Below are 11,950 nucleotides of genomic sequence, written 5' to 3'. Positions count from 1 at the left end.
ATGGTGGGCATTACTGTCATGAGGCCCAGCTTTGGAGGCTCAGTGGAGAATTCCTGAGAGGAAAGAAAGAAAGAAAAGAAAAGAAAGAAAGAAAGAAAGAAAGAAAGAAAGAAAGAAAGAAAGAAAGAAAGAAAGAAAAGAAAGAAAGAAAGAAAGAAAGAAAGAAAAGAAAGAAAGAAAAGAAAGAAAGAAGGAAGAAAGGAAGGAAGGAAGGAAGGAAGGGAAGGAAGGAAGGAAGGAAGGAAGAAGGAAGGAAGGAAGGAAGAAAGAAAGAAAAGAAAGAAAGAAAGATTTAATGGCATCACTATTTACGGGTTTTTTTTTTCTTTTTTTTTAGTAGCCAATATAGGAGAATATTTTGTTTTTTTAAAAAGTATAATTTATTCATCCTATAGAATATTTTGTCAACCTTAAAAATATTGTAATTGCAAACTTTTAATAACCTACAAAAATATTCACCATAAGTGTTACAAGGTGAAAAACAGGATTTAAAATTGTATATTCAACATGATTCAAGGAAAGGCACCAAAAATATTAACAGCAGTTTTCATTGAGAGAGATTATGGGTGAATTGTATTGCTTCCTTTCCACTTTTCTGTATCTTTCAAACTGGCTACAGGAAATATATATTACTTTATTACTAGAAAAAGAGAAGCAAACATTTGAGAAATAAATAAATGAATGGGATTGGCAGACCTGTATCTGTGGCCAATCTGAAAAAAATAAGCTAATTTATTCCAGGTGAAATTAAAGTTTTTATCCTCAACTGAGCAGATGTCTCCCAAACTTCCTGTCTGTGAGGCAGAGATGCAAATCCTGTCCAAGGACACAGAGAACCTCTGCCAGTGACAAGTTGACAAGTATAATGAGTAAGGCTAGGCTGTTAATAGGATCTTGAACTTAAAAATCTGACACTGCCTCCGCAGCCTAATTGGTGTGATTATCACTTAGCCAATTATCATCCTGTGTATTTGCTTATCTAGGAGATCTTTAAGAACACAATCAGTTCTTGAATAATTTGAACAACACCTTAGGCATAGTTTTTCCATCTGAAAATACACACTGTCACAGGCTCTGCAAGTCTGTTTTCAAACTTTATCAGATGCACTCTAGAACATATTTTAACTATATTATATTGAATTTTACATCCTAAATTAATGGAATTGCTTTAGAAGCATGGGTATACTTCAGTATAGGATTGCAAGTGCCAGGAGAATGCCATTACTTCAGCACATATTCCAGTGTTTCATGTTTGATAGTTGGTATAATTTTGCTCAGTTGATCATAAAGAAATTTTTTAGATTCCACTGATGCAAAAAGAAAAAGAACTCTTCACAAGAAATAATTGAATAGACTTTTAGTAGGGAAGATTTTCACCAATTAGGCTTTATTCTCATCTTTGATATTTATTTGTTTGATATTTATTTTGTTTTGTTTTTATTTTTGTTTTTTGAGATGGAATCTTACTTTGTCTGGAGTCCAGACAGAGTCCAGGCATGATCTCAGCTGACTGCAACCTCCGCCTCCCAGGTTCAAGCAATTCTCTGTGCCTCAGCCTCCCAAGTGGCTGGGATTACAGGTACCCACCACCATGTCTGACTAATTTTTGTATTTTTAGTGGAGACGGGGTTTCACCATGTTGGCCAGGCTGGTCTTGAACTCCTGACCTCAAGTGATCCGCCAGCCTCGGCCTCCCAAAGTGCTGGGATTACAGGTGTGAGCCACCACACCCGACTGTTTGATACTTGTTAAGTACTCCTAGTACTTACCTAGGTATAAAATGTGATGATGCGCTTTCCATATTACATAAACATATTAAGTACCGTGGCCTTTATATTCTAATAAAGTAACCCAGAATTAGGACAACTATTCATGTGAATAAAGCAAACACTGACTTTTAAATATATACTAATTTCTGTTAATTCTGCTGAAATAGCCAACTTTGAAGTTTGAATCTATATAAACCTAAGAAAAATGGTAACACTAGACAGAAAAAAAAAAAAGTAATGCAAAGCTTAGCAATGTAATAATACTTCTTTTTTTTTTTTTTTAATTGAGATGGAGTCTCCATCTTGTCACCCAAGCTAGAGTGCGATAGTACGATCTCGGCTCACTGCAACCTCCGCCTTCCAGGTTCAAGCAATTCTCCTGCCTCAGCCTCCCAAGTGGATGGGATTACAGGCATCCACCACCACGCTCAGCTAATTTGTGTGTGTGTGTGTGTGTGTGTGTGTGTGTGTGTGTGTGTGTGTGTGTGTGTGTTTTGAGATGGAGTCTCGCTCTGTCGCCCAGGCTGGAGTGCAATGGCGCGATCTCGGCTCACTGCAAGCTCTGCCTCCCGGGTTCACACCATTCTGCCTCAGCCTCCTGAGTAGCTGGGACTACAGGCGCCTGCCACCACACCCGGCCATTTTTTTGTATTTTTAGTGGAGACAGGGTTTTACCATATTGGCCAGGCTGGTCTGAACTCCTGACCTCAGGTGATCCACCCACCTTGGCCTCACAAAGTGCCAGGATTACAGGCATGAGCCACCACACCCAGGCAAATAATACTTCTTTATTTTTATTTATTTATTTATTTTAGAGAAAGGTTTTTGCTATGTTGGCCTGGTTGGTCTTGAACTTTTGGCCTCAAGCAATCCATCCTCCTGCCTCGGCCTCCCAAACTGCTAGGATCACAGGTATGAGCCACTGCACCTGACCAGCAACGTAATAATAGTTCTTACTTTTGTATTAGGAAGTTTATGAGAAAATATTTTAAAAGATGCCGTTAATTTTATAGAAAATCTGGATGAAAGGGTCATTGAAGGAGAAGAGAGTTGGAATTAAGGAGTAGAAGAAAAAATAGCCTAGTTTCTGTCTATATGTTGAAAAATAACATTATAACTTATCTCAAAGATTATTTATACAGTCAATTACAAGTCCCTTAGAATTGACAGTTGGCCGGGGTACAGTGGCTAATGCCTGTAATCCCAGCACTTTCAGAGTCCAAGGTGGGCGGATCGCCTGAAGTCAGGAGTTCGGGACTGGTCTGGCCAACATGGTGAAACCCCATCCCTACTAAAAAACAAAAACAAAACAATTAGCTGGGCTTGGTGATGTGCTCCTGTAATCCAAGCTACTTGCGAGGCTGAGGTAGGGGAATTGCTTGAACCAGGGAGGTGGAGGTTGCAGTGAGCCGAGATCACGCCACTGCACTGCAGCCTAGGCAACAGAATGAGACTCCGTCTCAAAAAAAGAAAAAAAAAGGCCAGGCGCAGTGGCTCATGCCTGTTATCTCAGTACTGTGAGAGGCCGAGGCAGACGGATCACCTGAAGTCGTGAGTTTGAGACCAGCCTCACCAACATGGAGTTTGTCTCTACTAAAAACACAAAAAATTAGCTGGGCGTGAGCCTGTAATCCCAGCTACTTGGGAGGCTGAAGCAGGAGAATGGCTTGAACCCGGGAAGTAGGAGTTGCAGTGAGCTGAGAGCGTGCCATTGCACTCCAGCCTAAATGACAGAGCGAGACTCTATCTCAAAAAAAAAAAAAAAAAAAAAAAAGAGGAATTACAGTTATCAATAAACCAGTTGAGTTAAATTATTTGATACAAATATTTAAAGGAGAAACCTTAGTGGACAAGTCCCAAAGCTTCAATAAGGCATGATTTATAAAATAAATATTGGGATTTTAAAGCAACACTGTCATGAAATAAAATATATGCATATTAGCTGGGCATAATGGTGCACAGCTGCAGTCTTAGCTACTTGGGAGGCTGAGGCAGGAGTGAGCCCAGGCATTCAAGTCCAGCTTGGGCAACACAGCAAGACCCTGTCTCTCTTATTTATTTACTTTTTTTTTTGAGACAGAGGAGTCTTGCTCTGTCGCCCAGGCTGGAGTGCAGCGGCATGATCTCGGCTCACTGCAACCTCCACTTCCCGGTTTCAAGCAATTCTCCTGCCTCAGCCTCCCAAGTAGCTGGGACTACAGGGGCGCACCACTACGCCCAGCTATTTTTTGTATTTTTAGTAGAGACAGGGTTTCATCATGTTGGCCAGGATAGTCTTGATCTCCTGACCTCGTGATCGCCCACCTTGGCCTCCCAAAGTGCTGGGATTACAGGCATGAGCCACTGCACCCAGCTGACCCTGTCTCTTAAAAAATATATATCTATATCTATATATACATATTTTGTAATGGTTATGCCAAACTATTACACAACTTAAAAAGACTTGTTTTTGAGAATGCTATTACTTAATGTTAATTGTTGTTTGATATTTATTTTTATTTTCATTTTTTTGAGATAGTCTCCCTCTGTCACCCAGGCTGGAATACAGTGACATGATCAAGGTTCACTGTGGCATTAAACTCCTGGTGTCAAGCAGTCCTCACACCCCAGATTCTCCAGTAGCTGGGACTACCAGCAGATGCCACCATGCTTGGCTAATTTTTTTAATTTTTTTTATAGAGATGAGGACTCGCTATGTTGCCTATGGTTGTCTCAAACTCCTGGCCTCAAATTGATCCTCCTGCCTTGGCCTCCCAAAGTGCTGAGATTATAGGCATGAGCCACTGCACCTGGCCTGGTATTTTTAGATGGAGAATTAGTTCTACAAAATTTGGGGGAAAAAATTGAATATAGGTTATTTAATATTTTTTAAAACTGAAGCAACCATAATATGAAAAGAATGATTTTTTTCTTGTCTCATCTTTTTGATGAGGCCCAACCTGATCACCCCATTTAATAATCTGTTTTACTTTCTCCCTACCCCAATCTGACACAATCTTTTTTCCCTGTTCTTTTTATTTTTACATTACAGTTTCATAATCTAACATACTATGATAGCTATATAATTATTATACAACTCTTTTTTGTTTGTTTGAGATAGAGTCTCCCTCTGTCGCCCAGGCTGGAGTGCAGTGGCACGATCCCGGCTCACTGCAACCCCTGGCCCCAGGGTTCAAGCGATTCCCTTGCCTCAGCCTCCCTGAGTAGCTGGGATTACAGGTTCATGCCCCTGCGCCCAGCTATTTTTTTTTCCGGACCTCAGGTGATCTGCCCGCCTCAGCCTCCCAAAGTGCTGGGATTACAGGTGTGAGCCACTGCGCCCAGCCACTAATATTATTTTTAATAACACAGTACCTAGATAATTGGAGTCCTATATATTGACATGCATGAAATTCGTTCATTCATTTATACATGCGTTAATTCAGCAACTGTTATTGAGAGCTTATTTCATGCCAGATTCTATTCTAGGAGTTTAAGATACATTAGGGAACAAAACGAGGGTTCATACCTTTTGGAAGTTCCTATTATATATGTACCATGGATGGAGGAGACACAGAAAACGGTAGTATCGGCTGGGCGCGGTGTCTCAGGCCTGTAATCCCAGCATTTTGGGAGGCCCAGGTGCGTGGATCACTTGAGGTCAGGAGTTAGAGACCAGCCTGGCTAACATGGTGAAACCCCGTCTCTACTAAAAATGCAAAAAATTGGCCAGGCGAGGTGGTGCATGCCTGTAATCCCAGCTACTCAGGAGGCTGAGGCAGGAGAAGTGCTTGAACCCAGGAGGTGGAGGTTGCCCTGAGCCGAGATCGCCCATTACACTCCAGCCTGGGCAACAAGAGCAAAACTCTAGCCGGGCGCGGTGGTTCACGCCTGTAATCCCAGCACTTTGGGAGGCCGAGGCAGGCGGATCACGACGTCAGGAGATCGAGACCATCCTGGCTAAAAGGGTGAAACTCCGTCTCTATTTTAAAAATACAAAAAATTTAGCCGGATGTGGTGGCAGGTGCCTGTAGTCCCAGCTACTTGGGAGGCTGAGGCAGGAGAATGGCGTGAACCCGGGAGACTGAACTTGCAGTGAGCCGAGATAGGCGACTGCACTCCAGCCTGGGCGACAGAGCTAGACTCCATGTCAAAAAAAAAAAAAAAAAAAAAGAGTGAAACTCTAGTAATAATAATAGCTACTAAATACTAAACACTGTTTGAAAGATGTTATATATGTTATTTCATGTAATCTTTGTAATAACCTTGCCAAGTAGGCTTTTGTTTTATTTTTGCTGAGTTTCGCTCTGTTGCCCAGGCTGGAGTGCAGCGGCCTATCTCGGCTCACAGCAACCTCCACCTCCCAGGTTCAAGCAATTTTCCCTGTCTCAGCCTCCCAAGTAGCTGGGATTACAACCACGCGCCACCACACCTGGCTGATTTAGAGCCGGGGTTTCATCATGTTGGCCAGGCCGATCTCAAACTCCTGACCTCAAGTGATCCACCCAGCCAGTTTTTTTCCCCGATCTCAGGTGATCCGCCCGCCTTGGTCTCCCAAAGTGCTGGGATTACAGGCATGAGCCACTGAGCCCAGCCGAGGTAGGCATTTTTTAATCCTCATTTAAAAAACGAGACCACTTAAGCTTGGAGAGGGTAAGAACCTCTCTAAAGTGACAGAGCTAGTAAGTGCCAGGGTTAGAATTTAAACACAATTTTATTTATTTATTTATTTATTTATTTATTTATTTATTTATTTATTTAGAGACGGAGTCTCACTCTGTCGCCCAGGCTGGAGTGCAGTGGTGCAATCTCGGCTCACTACAAGCTCCGCCTCCGGAGGGTTCACACCATTCTCCTGCCTCAGCCTCCCAAGTAGCTGGGACTACAAGCTCCTGCCCACACGCTCGGCTATTTTTTTTGTATTTTTAGTAGAGACGGGGTTTCACCGTGTTAGTCAGGTTGGTCTCCATCTCCTGACCTCATGATCCGCCTGCCTCGGCCTCCCAAAGTGCTGGGATTACAGGCGTGAGCCACCGCACCCGGCCGATTTTGTGCTTTTATTTCTGGCTTGTGAAATTTTTAAGAGCCCACATTTTCTTAATTTTTTTTCTTTGGATAAATCATTTATTTATGTGGTTGAAAACAATATATAAAAAAGGCATTCATACACTGGAAGAGTCTGGCTTCCACCCTTTTATCATACCCTTTGCTCTTTTACAGATAACCATTTTTATTGGTGTCCACTGTTACTTTATCCAAAACAAGAAAAACTTAATATATATTTTTATATTCTTCCCTTTTTACATATAGGGTGGTTTACTACACATAAGCACCCATATATTCTAAATCAATGAATTTCAATGAGGTAAATAATTTCTTTTTTGATTTATTTGGAATAAAGGTTGTCATGAATTACTGATTAATCTTGGGCTAATAGCTCTTTTCAGTTAGGCAAACCTTCCTGTGACATTTGACTGACATTATTAATACTTTACAACTTCAAAGGACATCAAACTATAAAAGTAGCAGTAGGGTTCTTAAATTAGTTTTACTTTAATATACACTAATTCAAATGTCTACTGCTGCTTTTTTGAAGATTTAAAGATTTTTATAATCTTAGTATGACTTGATACACGTGTCAGGGTTTAGAAATTTTGAGTTGACATGTTATGGCTTCATTGGAATATGGAAGTATTGCAAGATTCAACTTTAGATCTCTTTGATATATTAGCATTAAATATTTTTCCCCAGGACATAAACACGTTAATATTTTTCCTTCCAAGCACAGAAACTTAGAAATCTATTTTGTTACAAACAAAGCCCAGTTTCCTATATATATGTGTGTATATATACACACACACACACATATATATATTTTTAAAATTTTTGAGATAGTGTCTTGCTCTGTCGCCCAGGCTGGAGCACAGTGGTACAATCTCGGCTCACTGCAACCTCTGCTTCCCGGGTTAAGCTGTTCTCCTGCCTCAACCTCCTGAATAGCTGGGATTACAGGCGCGCACCACCAAGTCTAGCTAATTTTTGTATTTTTAGTAGAGATGGGGTTTCACCATTTTAGTCAGGCTGGTCTCAAACTCCTGACCTCGTGATCCACCTGCTTTGGCCTCCCAAAGTGCTGGGATTACAGGCGTGATCCACAGTGCCTGGTCAACAAAGCCCAGTTTCTGAATAGCTACATTCAGTGTTGAGATCCTGAATCATTATTTCAGCATATTCTGGGGCAAGGCTGACTTCATGGCCTGTGGATCCCTGCAGTCAAACAAGGCCCTGTGCTTAAAAGGACCCCATGCTTGACCTAATGCATTACTGTCACTGTCTTGAAATTCTTTCCATTTTTTGATCAAGGAGTCCTGCATTTTCATTTTGCATTGGGACTAGCAAATTATATAGACAAGCCCATCTTGGCATATGAAACATACGTCTATCCTACTTTTTACAGTCTTTCACCTGACTTCAGTAGTAACAGAAGCTAACTTACTGAATTATCTTTCTTTTATCCCCTACTGATATAGATAATAAGGAAAATGAGGGGCCGGGCGTGGTGGCTCACACCTGTATTCCGAGGTCAAGGAGGGTGGATCATCTGACATCAGGAGTTCAGGACCAGGCTGGCCAACATGGTGAAACCCCATCTTTACTAAAAATACAAAAAATTAACCAGGCATGGTGGTAATCCCAGCTACTCCAGAGGCCGAGGTAGGAGAATCACTTGAACTTGGGAGGTGGAGGTTGCAGTGAGCTAAGATCGCCCCACTGTACTCCAGCCTGAGCAACAAAAGTGAAACTAAAAACTAACTAAATAAATAAATCTTAAAAAAAAAAAAAAAGGCTGGGCACAGTGGCTAACGCCTATAATCCCAGCACTTCAGGAGGCCGAGGTGGGCAGATCACGAGGTCAGGAGATCAACATCATCCTGGCTAACATGGTGAAACCCCATTTCTACTAAAAATAAAAAAAAATTAGCCAGGTGTGGTGGTGGGCACCTGTAGTCCCAGCTACTGGGGAGGCTGAGGCAGGAGAATGGTGTGAACCCAGGAGGCGGAGCTTGCAGTGAACTGAGATCACGCCACTGCACTCCAGCCTAGGAAACAGTGCGAGACTCTGTCTCAAAAAAAAAAGAAGAAAACAAGATATTCTTACTTTAATGTTTCTTTACTATTTAACAAGAAGCCAATATAGTTATGATTTACCTTTACGTTGCTTCCTACATTCAAATTATATTATAAATTGTTTACTTTTGACACTGGCAATATTTTTCCCAGAGATTTATCTTCCTTGACAGTTATTTTGTGGATTAATTATTCTGACGGTCTTCTAAAGCATTTAAGTGTAGTTGATTCATAGATTGTTTAAAAAACTCAATTGGGCATGGTGGCTCATACCTGTGTAATCCCAGCACTTTGAGAGGCCGTGGCAGGAGCATCGCTTGAGTCTAGGGCTTTGAAACCAGACTGGGCAACATAGGAAGACCTCATCTTTACAAAAAATAAAAAATTAGCCAGGCATGATGGTGTGCACCTGTGGTCCTAGCTACTTAAGAGGCTGCAGTGGGAGGATCACTTGAGCCTATGAGGTCAGGGCTGCAGTGAACTGTGATCTCGCCAGTGCACTCCAGCCTGGGCAACACAGCAAGATCTTGTCACACACACACAAAAGAAGAACAACTCTTAGATTATTTCATCGTACATACTTAGCCTCCTGTTACAGTGTTAGAGATCCAGTTTTTAGATTCACTAAGAAAGAATGATAGGAATAAGCATTCACTTAATTTAAAGGCCATTTCCCCCAATTAGTCGATATGTAGTGCTTGCCGTAATTATTTAAGTAGGTGACATTAGGTTCTGTAAACTCAATTCTGGATGTCTTATGAGAAAGCTAGATATCAAGAAAGCCAAGAAACTCACTTCTCAGGAACAACTACTCTAATTCAAAATTGACTGAGTTCCTACAATGTACTAGTCAGCATGTGTACAACCAAAAACTAAGAAAATCCTTTCCTGGCTGGGCGATGTGGCTCATGCCTGTAATTACAACACTTTCAGAGTCTCAGGTGAGAGAATTACTCGAGCCCAGGAGCTCAAGACCAGCCTAGGCAACATAGTGGGACCTATCTGTACAAAAAAAAATTAAACAATGAGCCAGGCATGGTGGTACATGCCTGTGATCCCAGCTACTTAGGAGGCTGAGGTGGCAGAATCGTTTGAGCCCAGGAGGTAGAGGCTGCAATGAGCCAAGATCATGCCACTGCACTCCTGCCTGGGTGGCAGAGTGAGGCCATGTTTCAAAAGGAAGAAAAAAAAGAAAATTCGGCCGGGTGTGGTGGCTCACGCCTGTAATCCCAGCACTTTGGGAGGCTGAGGCGAGCAGATCATGAGGTCAGGAGATCAAGACCATCCTGGCCAACATGGTGATACCCCATCTCTACTAAAAAAACAAAAATTAGCTGGGCACGGTAGTACGTGCCTGTAACCCCAGCTACTCAGGAGGCTGAGGCAGGAGAATAGCTTGAACCAGGGAGTCGGAGGTTGCAGTGAGCCAAGATCGCGCCACTGCGCTCCAGCCTGGGTGACAGAGCAAGACTCCCTCAAGTTCCCACCAATTCTGATCTCTTTCTCATCTCTTATGGGTTGCAGGAATCCTCCCAATGCCTTCACAATATAGGCTGCCCAAGTTGCCTGCAAAACACATAGATAAGAGGAGACTCTCTTGATGCATCCAGCTGTTCTTGCTTTTGAATGTGACAGACTATCAGCTTTATCATGTAAGAGAAAGTCAAGCATCAAATAGACTTATAGATCCAACCTCAGAGAAAAACAATAGTTCTTTTGGAAGAGAAAAAGGAGAGATTTGTAGAAAAGTTGACATTATTTCTAGTGCTATATTTATGTAGCAGGTGAGCAGACAACTTTAGCCAGGATGTTGGCTGCCCGTGTGGCATGAATTTGATTAGCTATAATGATTGCGTTAGATTTTTTTTTTTTTTTTTGAGACGGAAAGTCTCGCTCTGTCGCCCAGGCTGGAGTGCAGTGGCCGGATCTCAGCTCATTGCAAGCTCCGCCTCCGGGGTTCACGCCATTCTCCTGCCTCAGCCTCCCAAGTAGCTGGGACCACAGGCGCCTGCCACCTCGCCCAGCTAGTTTTTTTGTATTTTTTAGTAGAGACGGGGTTTCACCGCGTTAGCGAGGATGGTCTCGATCTCCTGACCTTGTGATCCGCCCGTCTCAGCCTCCCAAAGTGCTGGGATTACAGGCCTGAGCCACCGCGCCCGACCTGCGTTAGATATTTTAACTCACTAGAATGCCATATTCTATCTGGCTCTCTCCCTCCTCCACCCTTTAAATAAAATCAATCAAAGTGGATGGTTCCCAAAGCAGCTGATTTACTACAATATGTATTTGTAGGAGGAGCTAGTCAATTAACCTCCCTCAAAGTTTTGGAACTCTGCTGTTACAAAAAGAACAAAGAGGAAAGAGAACAAAGACAAATTGTCTCCCAAAATAATGCATACAAACTTCATTCTTCTTTCATCAAAATAATGTTTCCTGTTTTAGAACAAGCATTTTCTTCATGTTGCTACATTTCTAATCGAATTCAGCCAAGTATATCCTCCTGCCAAAATAGCTTTCTAGAAAAGATTACAAGTAGAAGAGGCGATAACTGGAGGGAATGAGCAGAGTTGATGCACATTACTTATCAGGACGTATAGAATTGTTGTTAAGGCCGGGCGCGGTGGCTCACGCCTGTAATTCCAGCACTTTGGGAGGCCGAGACGGACGGATCACAAGGTCAGGAGATCGAGACCATCCTGGCTAACACGGTGAAACCCCGTCTCTACTAAAAAATACAAAAAATTAGCCAGGCATGGTAGCAGGCGCCTGTAGTCCCAGCTACTCGGGAGGCTGAGGCAGGAGAATGGTGTGAACCCGGGAGGCGGAGCTTGCAGTGAGCCGAGATCGCACCACTGCACTCCAGCCTGGGTGACAGAGCAAAGACTCCGTATCAAAAAAAAAAAAAAAAAAGAATTGTTGTTAAAGCAAAGAATTTAATTTTTAGTTCAAATAAGTCCTCACTTTAAATAAACATGTAGATCATATCTGAATTCATATACTCTTATCCTTTTTGTAAGTATACATCAAAACGACATACAGAAAAACTGCTCAAATTGATAAAAAGGCAGCATTAA

The sequence above is a fragment of the Chlorocebus sabaeus genome, chromosome 11, assembly GCF_047675955.1.
Source record: "Chlorocebus sabaeus isolate Y175 chromosome 11, mChlSab1.0.hap1, whole genome shotgun sequence".
Taxonomy (NCBI): Eukaryota; Metazoa; Chordata; class Mammalia; order Primates; family Cercopithecidae; genus Chlorocebus; species Chlorocebus sabaeus.
The sequence above is the reverse complement of the archived record's forward strand: the minus strand, read 5'-3'. Positions refer to the sequence as shown.